We start from the raw sequence: 15,235 nt of genomic DNA on the forward strand, positions 1-15,235 counted from the left end.
CACATAGTAAATCCATTATGAACTAAAATATACATAGTAAAGGCTTACATGTAATGACAATCAAAAATGCAAATATGTGAAATATCTGGCATGTTTCAACACAAAAGAGTAGTTGTTTTGTTTTAATCTCTGAATGCTGCTTCAGCATACTGTAACCATTTTGAGCTACCTCTTAACCTTGCTGTCAGCTGTCCCTGTGTGTCTGCAGTTCCAGAGGCTTATTAACAGACCAAACCCGCACCGGTCTCGGGAGTATCAAACCAATAAAGTTTATACCATGGGGTCAGACAAACCACTGGTGTGTACAGCAGGGAGTACAGGTCTGGTCGTGCTGTTTTCATCCCTTCTCGTCCCTAGAGTAGTATCACAAAAAGCGCCAATCAATGAGATGAATTCTATAAAAAGCACAGTTACAAGGAATTAAGGCAGAATTTCTGTGTGTGTGTCATACAATTATATACTTGCAGAGGCAGATTCAGTGTGGCAGATAATGAAGCAGAATGCACTGAAAACATAGAAATCATGGACCTAAGTGATCTCCTAAGTTTTGTTCACTTAACCCAATTTCACATGCAAATTCTATTTTATTCAAAACTACTCCCAATCTGGCCACCCTGCTGGGGGGTACTGCATACCTTAGTGGCTATATGAAAATTAAGGAAATCTTTGTGCTTTCACTTTACACTTGAACTCACTGAGGTAGCAAGCTTCCACATAACCTGGATCAACCAGCCAGATGTTAGACAACCTACGCTGACATGCCAGTCACTTCTGGACAAAAAACATGGAGCTCTAGTACATTACAATGCATTCCAAAGTGAGGTGGAATAAAATATATAACATGTACTGGTCTGTACTTGAAGTAAATTACACAGCGGTGACATTATCATTACAGGACTGGATAAGTGTATGCCATTAGTTAGAAATGTTAGAAAATCGGGGGAAATAATCAACTATGAGGTGGTCACATAATTGTGACTGGAATAACTAAAAGTACAAGAACCCAGAAGTGCAGACAGTTGTAAGGTAACCAAGAGAAAGTGTCTAAGAGAAGCCTTGTGACTCATTTGAGCTTCTTCAGAAGAAACTTCAGACAAAAGAGACCAAAAGTAAGCTGAGATCAAGATCATTCATAGAGGATTTCCCTAGTTTCACATAAAAATCTTTTGAAGCCACTTACTATTTTCAGTACAGTTGTCAGTTCCAAATAACATCAAGATCCTCCAGTTATTTTACTTATTCATTTCTACAACAACATAAAACCTGAAAGATTGCAGTAATTAACCAACTATAAATGAAAAGAAGGAAAAAATATCTCAACAAAAATTAAAAGATGAGAAGTTATGTACCATAGTGTAAAGCGAAGACAGAACAAAATGTTTTCTAATTAGTTTTCTAAAATTCTGTTTCTTTTCATGATGCTTCTAAAAAGCTCTTGCTTCCTAGATCAGGTTTTACTGTATAAATCTCCACCCCTACCATCCAATGCATGAATCACTCAGGAAAATAAATATTTGATGTATTCAATGTAAAAATCTAGTTCAATTTAGGTCAAACTCTGGAGGAAATGTACACTGTAGCAAACTGCAAGTCAGGACTGCATAGTACAGTACATGTGGCTCAAGGTTTGGTTTCTTAAAGGAAAGGCAAATAAGAGAAGGTTCCCTTAACAAGCATGTATTTACTGTCACCCATTTTTTCTCACATGCTGACAAATGTATTTTGTCAGCACACTGTCAGAATTTCATTCTTAGGTCCTTCAGACACTTTTTTTTTTATTTATAAGGAAATCATTTTTGTGTGAAGGAGAAGATGGAATTCAACATTTCTTTGTGATTCTAAAGTTTTGTGCTGTCATGTCCAATAAATGGTTTTAAGTTAATTTATTCACTTTTGTCTTGTGTTGTCTTGTCATTTCATGTTTTATTTTGTGTCCACTTCCTGTCTGTGTCCATTGTCGCATGTTCCACCTCCTTCCTTTGTCTGTTTTCCCACCTTGGTGATTACCTGTCCCCGCCCTAATTGTTTCCACCTGTGCCCTTACCTTGTATGCATATATAGTCCTTGTCTCCCTTTGTTCTGTGCCAGTTCATCAGAGAACCAGCATGTTACCCTTGTCATCATCAGGTTTTGTTGTGTTGCCACTTTGTTCTTCCAGTTTGCATTTTTGTCCTACCTTAGTCTAGTGATTTTCTGTTTAATTTGTTTTCTTCCGGTTTTCCTCTTAGAGTGATTTTTTGTTTGTTTTCTTAGTCTAGATCAGTGTAGTGTACAGTACAGTACCTATCTCCATTCACATACTTAAGCACACCATGCTTTATAGTCTTTTACTCTAAATCTGATCATAATTTGTAAAATTTATATCATGCCCTGTTGAGCACAACTTGAAACTTGCGGCACAACGGTTACCAATGTAATATGTGGTCAATATTCCTTTAATGATGCCTGATGCAGCACATACAATTTGTTTCAACAACACAATTTCTTCAGCACTCAACAAAGCAAACCTGTCCAATGAGTGACTCTTTGGCAGTTACAGAATCTGAACATACAGTTTGTCAAGATGTTTTGGATTGCCCTAACAAAATTCACCAGTTTGACATGCTCATGACATGAAATTTTAGGTGAGAATACATATTTCTTTCACTTCCCAGTCCATTTCAATAAACCTACTCACAGGGAAAAGATATACCATATGAATGCCAAATACGTACAGAGATTAAATTTGGTGCCTCTGACCTCATGAGCAAAAGCACCAAGCTCAGCAGAGCAGACATTTGGGAATGGCAGTAATTAATTGATCACATTAGATACAGAGTGCAATGCCAGCTCTTATGTTGGAGATACTAAACTAGAGCCAAGCTCCTGCTTCCAAGTGGCCATGCAAAATTCTTGATTTAAAATAGACTTTATCCACAGTATAGATCCCTGTAATGGGAGCTCAGCAATTCTGATATAATTAGAATATGAAGCTTCGTAAAGAAAACTGTCACATAAACCTGTTGGTTATTTCTCTGTCTAGCACTTATCCTGCGATATGGGTGTCAAAAAGTCCTGCTGAGTTTCCCATGGAGCCAGGTTAATAAGACAATAATAGGCCTCGAAGATAGCAGGTATTTATGACCAGACATAGCTGGTAATAATGGATAGCATTAATGATATTAAAGGTGGCTGCATTCCACTTTGGAGTAGTGTCAATGATAAGTTCACTGTAATGGTTTACTGGGACACTTATTCACACCAGGCTCGTTTAGTCCACTAGAAACAGACATTTTCTCTGGTGCAGACCTTTTGGGCAGGTGTAAATACAAATCAACGGACTCTGGTGCAGACCAAACAAGTGAACCGACACAACCATTGTAGCTGGGACTCGGTTCGCTTGTTTGGCCTGCACCAGAGTCTGTAACGGACCCTGGTACGCTTCGTTTGTGGTGTGAATGCAATCTGAACCTTTTCCAAACCAAATACAAAATCTGAGCGCCTTTTTGAAATAAATGGGCTTCTGTGTGTAACAATTCACCATACAGACAAGGGGGATCTTTTCAGGACAACAGTTTACCTTTTAATGTAATTAATATCTTTCGGAAAAATGGACCCTGCCTTTGAAATCACCAATACAACACACAAAAGCCCGACACGTGTAGGGCGTCCCGCATTTAATTGACAGAAATAATGTAATTTTTTACATTATGTAAATTCAAAATAGACTAATCCCCAATCTAACGAAAAAAAGCTAAATTTGCTCCTTTCAATCCACTCTTAAATATCTTTTAAATTATAGCCAATGAAGTTCATTTAACTTCACGGCCGCCAATGCCATCCAACCCATTTGCCACAGGTGTCCAAAGGAAAAATAAGCGACAGTTTCATCTGCAAAAACAAGAAAAAAACAAATGTGCGATTGATCGCTAACTTGTATACCAGGAACAAAATAGTTATAAAAAATGTTGTGATCTCACCTGGATCCAAACGAGCGACATATTCCTCAGGGAATGGCAATGCCAAGCGTAGGTCGGGCAGTGGGGAAGAGACATGCTGGGACAGTCCACAGTGATAGTAGTCCGCTCACCTGTGTATTCTTGGAGGCTATTTATGTTTATTTTTCCCGGCTATTTAAGTAAGCTACTTTTTTTCAGGTCCTATGTTAAAGGTCCACACATCATCCATTGTTCTTTCCCGGTCAATTTTTTTTTGTGCTGTATAGAGCAAAGATTTTTTCGCCACATCTTACTAAATTTCATATGCAACATCTAAAGGAATATCAAGAAGAAGAAAAAAAAAGGTACAATATGTACCTAAATAATTTTCTAACAGAGTCCAAATTTCAACATAGTCCTGCTCATTATTTTCTTAACTAAAGGCCACTTTTTCTAAATTCTTCATATCCATCGCCTCAGTGACTCATTCCTTCTCTAATGGAGCTTTTGAACAGATCCAGTAATTATTTTCTCTTCTAATTATTTTGATAGTGCATAACGAGAGGAAGACCTTTTTGTCCTTAGCTGAAACCTAAAATTATGGTGTTAGTGGGATAGATATGTTAATATGGTCCATAGAATGTTTTGTTATACAAAACCAATGTCTTCTATCTCAGAGTAGGTGTGGAAAAGTTCCATCGGTATTGCCCCATTTTGGACAGTAACTATTTTTGTAAGCCCATTGTAAATAGTTTTGACAGTGTATAGTATAATCTGTTGAGTATTTTGAACTGTCTTAGTTTGTTTTTTATACATCGAAAGGGTTGCCTTGCATATTTCCATATATCAGTCCAGGACAATTCATCCTCTTGTTTATGCAAATCTCCAGTCCATTATTTTGCTGAAAAGCCAAATTGATCACAAATACTATCATTTAGAACTGAATACCATCATTTAACTGTGTTTTTATTTAACAGGTGTATGCAATATCTCACTCTTTGGAATATTATAATCAGTAATTAACTCAACAAAGTTTTTAAAACGATTGCAACTGTTATTCTAAAGTTTGTGACAAAGTTTAGTTACTCCATTATTCTTCCACTTTTTCCAATTAATAACCTTTTTGCTGACTCTTATATTTGGTTTCCGCTGGTTTATTGGAGTATCTGTGCTGATTCTTAGGACGTTTGTACATGACTTTAGAATGTTGAATGACACTTCAATGGAGGTTCCAATCAATATGTTAGGTAGTTTTTCATATGGTATATACATTCAGAGTCAATATTTAAGCTTTGTAACTTATACTCTTCAATGGTTTTCCAATCTTTAATCACCGCCGGATCAAGAAACATATTTACTTGGTGGCAACCAAATGATAAGTAGTAGTGAAAAAAGTTAGGAAGCTGCAGAGCACCTATTTTGTATGAATTGGAAATCCTCAAGTATGAACATCAAGCCTTTTTACCATGCCAAATAAATCCTGGGATTGCTTTATGCAAGTCATATAACCAGACTTTTTGTATTATAGTGGGCATAGTTGAGAGTCAGAAAAATATTTATTTTGACCTAACAGAGATATAGGCATACTTGACCAATAAACAATATTTGCTCTTACTTTATCAAAAGTTTGAGGTTTATATTTCTTGTTTGGTAGATACTGTATGTATTTTTTAGTCCTATATATGTTATTTCTGTTTGCTTACATTTTATTTTACTGTTCCGTACACATGCGATGAAAAACTGACCTCTCATAGAATGCTCGATAAATCTGCAGTGTGTGTGTTTTTTTTTTTTTTTTTTGTTTGTTTTTGTTTTTTTGGTTGACTCTTATCAACTTGTGGATTTGGTGTTAAAATTTAAATCTCCACTTAACACAATTGTTCACAAAAATCTACTAATTTACTTTCAATTACACTGAAGAAACTTGGACAAGCTTCATTAGGTGCATGTATATTTACTAAAGTAAAGTTATTTATTTCCACTGAAACATTAATAAAAACCTTTTCTGATGAAAAGATTTGTTGGTGGAAGGAGTTATATTTTGCACTTTCTTGTTCTCTGCATTTTTGAATGAGCAGACATATGTTTACAAGAGTTTTTGTAGTTTTTTTGTCCTCAATTTATTTAGTTTATATTTTGAAAGTTCAAATTAAGGCTTTATGTAGTAAAGTAATTAACATCACATTGTATGCAACAATGTTGTGCAATAAAGAATGTGTTTGGCATTTCAAGCTTTAAGATAGATAGATGCTTTATTCATCCCAAACTGGGAAATATGAGTAATTGCTTTCTCCCTCGGGCCCGTGGTTGTCATTGGCCCCAAGGAGCCGTGGTGGGTGTCCCTTATTTTCATTTCTGAAAATTGGCAACTGTAGTCAGGATATGACAGTGCCTCAAAGCGGTTGGAGAGGGTGAGGCGAACTGGAGAGAAACTGCGGCCACAGACCCTTTTCTTGCCACGGACCAAAGTTGCTGTTTTTTGGGAGTGGAGCTGGATGAGGGACATGGGCTGCCGGGCTCCCATGGTACCATATCATGGAGAGCTGCTTTGAGTGAGGCGATGTGGAGGGAGCCAGATTCAGGCAAGAGTCCAGCAGTTCAGTTTTGGATCTAAGCTCCTTGGAGAGTTTGCAGATGTCATCTCTAAAGTGAGTGATTGTTTTGTTTGCTTTGTCTAGTTTATTACAAGAGTCGTTGGAATCTCCTGGCAGAGCATGGAGGACTAGGTTAGCCGCTAGTCGTTCCGTTACCTCGCCTGGTAGTAGCTTCTCACGATCCTCACCATCCACCATGTTGAGTTCCATAATCCAGTGAGACTCTACCTCTCGCTAATCAGCTAAGCTGTAAGAGAGCCATTGTACCATTGCATGTCTTGTGGTGTTGGAGGACTTTGAGATGCATGCGCTCCGCAGAGAACAATTTTCAAAGAACATTAATATGATCTGTTCAGTATGCTTCATCAAAAACATACTTCATGCCGTGGGTCAGCCTGACTGTTACCTGATCTTTGGAAAGGGAGAAATTTCATTTGTCAGTCTTGCGAATGAGCTTGTCCAGACACCTTCTATTCTTGTCTGTCAGGCTGCCACCCCAACAGACGACAGTATACAGTACAGCACTCTTAATGAAAGACTTGAAAAACATGTACAGCATTTCACTACACACATGAAAAGATTTTGGCCAGCGCAAAAAGTGGAGCCAACCCTTTTTAAACAAGGCTTCACAGTTCTTTGACCAGTCCAGTTTGTCATCAAGGTGGACACCCAGGTACCTGTAAGTCAAGAGGAACGGTGCTAGCACCGTCCCTTGGGGAGCTACCGTGCCACTCATGACTGTCTTGGATACACCATTCTGCAACCTCACAAACTGCAGCCGCTCTTTCAGGTAGTCCATAATCCAGGAGGTAGGGATGTGGTCCACCCCCATCCCCTTTGTTCCACAGGATATCAGGTCTAATTGTGTTAAAAGCACTAGAGAAGTCAAAGATCATCACTCTGACATAACCTCCGGGCTCGTCCAGATGAGAGTGAGCCCTGTGGAGCATAAAGTGCACTGCATCTTCAACCCAAATGTGCTCTACATAAGCAAATTGAAGGGGGTCATGAGCATGTTCCACCTGAGGCCTCACTTATTAGAAACGCGGTTAGAAACACGTGGAAGTTCGCAAGATACACGACTACAAGAATATTTTTACAATGGTGTATTCTATCGTGAATATACTTACATTAATGTGATATGATATAAACTATGCTAATAACATACAAACAATGATGTATACTATGACATGGTGGGAGAGTAAGGCTTTCTTCTCTACTGACTGAATTTAGCGGGCTGCATTACCGCCACCTACTGGATTGGAGTGTGGAGCATGGACATACAAAAATCTTTACATGAACCTGATGTAAACAAATCTCTATAATTCTAACTAAATGAATCTTATGTAAACTATATTCATACATTTTAAATGATTAAATGTAATAGTTTTCGCAAGTAACTGATTTATGCTGATTTTAAGTAATCTGAATAAATGAATTCCAGAAATGTAATCATGTAAATAAAATCAAATAGATGTAAATACTATAAAGAATGCCATGTTTCATTTTTTCTGAGTGCATAGGGCACATACATTTAAACATTTAAAAGCTGGAATTGTGAAAAATGCCAGAGCAGATTCACTTGAGTGTACTTTCGGAAGTGCTTGTCTGACAGAGAGTAATGAGTTACTTGCTGATGCTGAACTTGAAGATGGTGCATTAATCCTGGAAAATTAGTCTCGTCTTATTAAAGTTGGAGAATTGAGTCATTAGCCACTGCGTTTAAGCAGAAGCAGTATTACAGAAATCATTTTAATTTTGTTGATGAGTGTACTTGATGCAAAGGCTAAAAAAACGTTTTCAGTATGTTCCTTTGCTAATGTCACGTTGGAGGAGGTGAGGATCTAAATGCAGGACACAGGGAGATGAGGCTAGTGAACAAACAAAAAGTATTCAAGATAAGACTTAACAAAAAGTGCTGCAGACACGGCAGGATCATCCAAACTAAAAAAAAAAAAAAAAAGGCAAAAGAATCAAGAACATGGCATGGATCTTGGAGACAAAAAGACAGAGACAAGGGGGAAAAAAACATGAAGACTGGAACATGGGGACTAAAACTCATGGGGATAAAACGGCGCAACAGGGAACAAAGAGAAGGCAGGGCAGGGTTATATATATACACATTGGCAGAGGGATAATGACACACAAGGAGAAACCAACAAGCAATCAAATGAAACACAAGGAATCATGATTCCTTGTGTCTAACACTGTAATATTTTACAGTTACTACAAAATAGTCATTTTATAATACTCTGGAAATTTAAGAAATGAAATGTAGTTATGTGTGGTCAATGGCCATAGTCATTGTATAGTTCATTGTATAGTCAATGTATAGTCAATGTGAGATGTCAGGAGACTTCATACTACAAGGACATTCATTTTAACGAGAAAATAAACTTGAAATCCACTCAGACATTCAAAATAAAGAGACTATCAAAGTGATTTATGTCCCAAGTGCTTCGTCTACAGGTAATCCGTGCCTCTCTTCAGTGGAGCCCAGTCTGGATGAGTCTGCTTCCATTTCATCTGCAGACACTGACATTCTCATCCTCTGGCTCATCATCATCATCATCATCCCTCAGATGTGAGCTTTGGCCAGACGTCTGTACTGTGCCTGATTTTGTCTATTATGTCAAGCTCTAACTCCAGTATACAAATAGTGACTTTTAAAATGATGGTATCCTCTTCACTCCTAGTCAGTCATTCTTGAAAGTTTGGCATCACAGATAATCAAATATAAAGCTTATCCATTCAATGCTGAATTTCATGCAGTAACTGAAGCACTTGTGAAGAAACGCCCATGTTTAAGGGAGCAAGGTGTTGAAGGAGGATATTTTCCTCTCCTTCAGTCCAGGATCTTTATACCTTTTGGAAAGGATAGTGCAAACGTACAAATTATGTGACAGTTTCTCACATTTAGGTTATTTATTTGGTACACAGAGAATAAGAATTGATTCAGTGCTGAGACTTCAGCCTATTCACCTTAAGGGCAGAAATGAAGCCCTCAACCAAGCATACACAGTGGCCTTGTTCTACCTGGGCTCTGCCTGTAGACAAAAGGAGGAACGCTGCCTTTTATGTATTCAATGATTTTCCATGTGTAGCCTATTGGCTTTAGCTGTGTGATATACCCTAATCTCATGAGCAAGCTGCAGTAAAGCAGTGGACCACTCCTTATATGGTCAGGTAGCGGAAGTAACATTCTTCCTGTTTTCCCCAGTGTTATACACAGGCCCAAGGTCTTTCTTAACCCCTTAAAACCCAACAAATGTTCTGTTTCTGGCTTGTATGGGTGGAAGATAAGCTTGAAATATAAAATGTACAAAAAACTACCGCACAATGCTGCACAACATCAGATGTTACGCGGTGACTGTGAATTCCCTCAAGCATAAACAAGACGACCATGCACATCTTGAAATCAAGTGAAGAACGCTAAAGAGCAGAGGAGAATTACTGTCCTGATTATCCAACAGGTCAATCCCAAACGAGCCCGAGAAAGAGAGGCTGGTGCTATAGTCTGAAGAGCAACAATTGTCAGGTGATTAAGAAAAAAATGGAAAAAAACATTTGCTCACAGGCAGTGTGACGTGATAGAAGACAAGCCGTTCATTGCTGAGTTCAAAAGAAGGTGGCGCTAGCGCTACACTTTCTTCTGAGTCTAGTGGCTGGCTGACACCATACTGACCGTTCATCGCTTCTCGTTTCTCGACAGAACCTTCTTGACGGAGCTATGGAGCCTGAATCTTCGCTCACTGTGGGTAATGACAAGCTACCACCATAGCCGGGCTGCAACATGCCCAGGAAGCGCTAGACTTCCTGGTCTCTTGTGAGCACTCACTGTGCGTGCCTCTCCATCGAGATCTGCCAACCCAGGCTAGCACGCCAAGCTAGCCTGTTGGCGGCAGGCTATGGTAGGGGTAACCATTTCCCCCCCGGAGGAGCTGACTCAGGATTCCCAGGGAATGAGCTCTCCCATGAGCATGACACCGGCCTCATGGCGGAGCACGGCTGCATCATGGGTAACAGCTCAGACTCTGAGGGTGAGTCCCTTAGCCTCGGCTCTGAGGATGATGAAGAGGACAGTGAGCCCTTCATCATCCCACAGGGTGCAAAGCCACGACCACAGGGGGCTCCTGCAGCGGCTCACTGCTAGCATGGATCTACATGGCCTGCAGAAAAGTGGCGGCAAAGCTTGCCATCTCGTGGCTGGAAGCCCTCACCAAGACCACCATGTCTCATCATGAAGAGAAAAGGCCACCCAGAGCAGTCCTCTACTATACAGCTGCTTTCTGTTTTTCCAGAGTGCCTCGAGGAAGTGGCCCTATCATGGAGCAATCCGTTGTCCGCTAAGAACCCCTTCCAGGTAGGGTCAGTGCCGGATTGGATCGGTATGGAGGAAAATGTTTTTTCCCACCTTCTCCCCAGTCGAACCTTTATTGGCCTCCCACCTCCATCTCTCACAGAAGTCCACCATGACGGCGGCAGGCCCTTCCCTGCCCTCTAAAGCCGAGTGCTTTCAGTCCTCACTTACTGAAAAAAGCTACAAGTTGGTAGCCATGTCAGTGAGGGCCCTGAATGTGTTGTCGTATCCCTCCACATACCACACCCCGCTCAACGTTGGCACAAGCCGTGGCTCAATCAGCTTACCGCATCCCCAAACGTCAGCCACAACCCTGGACGGGTGGCCGAGGCCATGACAAGCCACTGGAGTTCAAAGCCACGTGGGCCAAGAAACCTTTTGCTCCCACTGTGAGGCACGGGGATCAAGCCACCGCGGGAGCCAAGAAGAAGCGATGTGCTACCCCATCAGAGAAAAGGCATGCAGAGGTTATGTCAGTGTTCGCAGTTCACGACAGAACAAAGAGGAGGAAGATTGGACCTGCAACGAGCTCTGTGGAGCACACACCAGTGCCTAAGCATACACCAATGCACAAACACACACCAGTGTCTCTCACAGAGTGTTATTGCAACCATCCAGAGAGCCAGGGCATTCTTCACACATTTTGCATATGATGGCAAGTGGTGAACGTTCTACACTGGCATAATGATATAGCTTCTGGGGTTCTGCATGGCCACAGGACTAATCAGCATCTTCCGAACTCAAACAAAATAAGCAACGCACCCGCCATTTGGCTGGTGTGCAACAGAGCTGAGGACGGCAGTAGAAGTTGCGGAAAAAAACACTTCACCCAGTAACGGATTAAACGCATGGGGAAAGGACTTGGGTCTAAGCTCATGTCTCCTCAATGGACACTTGTTTAAAATATTGTTGTATCATGTTTGAGCAAAAGGAGTTGCACTGTCTGTTGAAGGTATGTTGGGTAACTTATGCTTAGTTTCTTTGGGTCACCAACCTTGTTTATTTTCCACAAAATATTAAAATGCGAGATAAAGCAGTGGTCAAATTAGTTTGCTTAAAAGCTTGTCTAAAAAATTAGAGTTTTCCTTTTTGTATGTTTGTAGGTTTTTCACCTTTCTTCTTTTATAACAGGTAACTGATCTAAAGCAGTTGAGGAACGAGTGAAATCCTGAGTCTGGTCAAGTTCTTCCTTTGTCAAGTGTGGGAAGTCATGGTGTTCTAAAGAAAACTTGACATCTGTTGCTTACTGAAATTTATTACTCACAAGAACACAAAAAGAAGAACAAAACCTAAAATCAGCCATATCAGATCACTGCAAACGAAATGATCACATTATGGACGAACCAGAGCAAGCGCTCTTAAGTCAGAAAATAACAAATTCAAGCGCTGGATAACAGAGGGCCTCGAGATAAGGAAGCAGGCGGCCCGGACCCTGAATCGGGATGAGGGAGCATTTATGCTTTGGCGTTTTGGAGAGTCGTTTATCCACTGGGTTTCTCCACTGTGTAATTCTCCTAAGGCCACAAATGGGATCACATCACAAAGCTTCACTCTAGAGAGGGGAACCAGACAAGGATGCCCCCTCTCTCCTCTACTGTTTGCTATATTAATTGTACCACTCGCATCAGCAATGCATCAGAACTCAAATATCCATGGTATCCACTCCCCTGTTTCTGAACACAAGGTCACTTTACATGCTAACAATGTTTTACTTCACTTGCAACAACCTCAAAGATCATTACAGGAAGCAACTGTATCGCAAAATTCTCAGCCCTCTCCAACTGCATAACGGACCATGCATGGGGTCCTGCAGACCAGAATCCCCAACCACCCTTTTCCACAGGGATCAAATACTTGGGGATAAATATCTCACCTAAATGATCAGAGTTAGCACAACTGAACCACCCACAGCAAAATGGTTCCAGAACTTAGATTCTGCAATTACAAAATTCTACACGAAAAAGAAAATTCCAATGATCCAGGATAATATACAATCTTCACAATTCGTCAACATCAAAAAAATCGCACCAAAAAAGAAGAAAATTCTCTCTATAATATATAAGTTGCTATCAATCACCCATTCTAGACATCTACCAATATCAAATTGGGAAACAGCCCTGTCTCTGTCCACTGACTTTGATTTCTGGATCCAGATCTGCCAAAATATATTTAAAATGAAAAACAATTCGTATTTACAGCTGATCCAGTTCAAAGTACTTTACAGATCACACACAACTCAATACAAAATGCATAAAATGGGCTTCTTCCAATCCAACATATGCACGCAATACATCCAAAACAATTCAGATTCCTATCGCCACGCTCTCTGGCTCTGTTCTCCGGTACAGCACTTCTGGTCATTAGTAACACAGAAACTCTTTAACTTGTGCCTCACTGGTAACCTGGCAACAACCAATCTACCTCACCATCTATTACAATCTGTCCTCGTAGCTCCCACCATTGCCAAGAAAACAATTCTAATTAACTGGAAAAACAAACAGTCTCTAAACATTTCCCAATGGTTGAACCTTCTTTGGAGATATCATTGGAGAAAATATCTGCTACCTGAAAAAAAATCAATTGACTCTGCAAAAAAAAAAAAAGAACTGTATTCTGTATTCTCTTGGCTGAGCTTTATCTCCTGGCGCACCATTGCGATGGGTCTGTGGTGGCTCCCTGGGGGCCTCTGTTGTTCCGGCGTTGAGTGGTGGCTCGGTGTTTCCCCTCTCCCTTCTGTGGGGCGGTGGGGTCTTCTGCTTGGTGGGTGGGGGTTTCCTCTTCCCGCCGTCTCCCTGGCCTGGGTGCTGGTGCCCATCTGCGGGGGCATCGCTGGTCCTGGTTGGGTCTCCTCCGCCGGTGGGGTGTCTCCAGTTGCCCATTGGTGGTCTGGGGGTGATCGCTGTCGCTTGTCATGTGCGCAAGGGGGTTGACGTGCCCCGTGGCTATGGTGATTCTCTGGTCTTGGTATCCATGTGCTCCGCACTGGGTCTCCTGACCCGACTCATATATAGGGAACACCCACATGCATGTGTGCTGTCACTTGCCAGCTCGTGCTGGGTCACATCAAAAACAACTGATGAGTCCTGCCTAATAAGGGCTGGACTGCTCTTTCACTCTATCACTGTTTGCCTTATCATTGACTTAGCTCCTTTATTGGGATACCCTTACCCTCCTGGACACTCCCATCTCTCCAGATATCTACACAGCACCCCCCTGGACTCCGTCAATCCTGAGTGAGATGACTTGGAAAGCACAGGACACTACACACCACCAGTTCCTACCAGCACCACATGCCTCTCTTCCCATGTTCGTCCTTCCACATCTTTTCTGTCCTTTGTTCTCCCCCTCTATTCACAGAAGTGTAGCACTGCCCTCCCTGCCACACAAGATCACTCCACTCAATAAAGTAGCTCCCATTGAGGGCTGGTGATGGTCACACACACGCACTGAAGCAATAAAATATTCAGCTGCATATAACTGAATCAAAAAATCTCATATAATATAATGTTGACGCCCTGAGGTATTTAACTATGTAGACAAATGCAGACAAAAAAAAGTTTGGCTGAATATCTGTCTTCACAGAGTGGCACACTGAGATGCAAATAGCAGACAGTATAAAGCAGCTTCATTCATTGTGAAACAATCAGGAAAAAAAAGTTTTGTTTATTGTATTCATGAACCTTGAATAATGCCACCATGCCAAAAAAGTGCCTAAAATGCCTGTAAATAAAAAAAATGCATCATTATTTAAGTAAATGGCAAACTCCAAACAAAGATTCTGAAGAGTTCTAAAGAACAAACTGTTTGAAGGAACATTTTAGACAAGCGGTGTGCTCCTGACCAACACAGGAAAGAGGACAGATTCTTGCAGGTTTTTTTTTTTTTTTTTTTTTTGTTAATTTTAGAAAAGAGATGATTTTCTCCTTACATTGCTGAAGTGGCAGGACAATATTATTTTGAAGTATTTTTACATGACAGCCTAGTGTGTTTAGTGTTGCACGTCCTGTAAGAGTTTTTATATTCTTTGGGCATTTTTATAAAGATTTAACTGTAAACAAAGTTGAGAATTTTAACGCAAAGTGAAATATTTTAATCTCATTGTTTATATTTTTTATAAATTGGTAAATACTTAATATGCATGCAAAATGAATTTGATTCCACTATGGTTCAAAAAAATTAGTGTAATAACTCATCTATCAGACGATATAGGCCAAACTTTGTGCAAAATTCTATCAATGATATCAGGATCCGTCTGTCAATCAAAAAAGCGGAAAGCTTTGACAATTTAAAAGGAAAATCCGGGAGGTTTGTCTTTGATAGTGAGTAGGTTGGCATTGGTTTCGAGTTGGAGTGTGCAGTTTCAT

Source organism: Mugil cephalus, chromosome 9 (genome assembly GCF_022458985.1).
Source record: "Mugil cephalus isolate CIBA_MC_2020 chromosome 9, CIBA_Mcephalus_1.1, whole genome shotgun sequence".
NCBI lineage: Eukaryota > Metazoa > Chordata > Actinopteri > Mugiliformes > Mugilidae > Mugil > Mugil cephalus.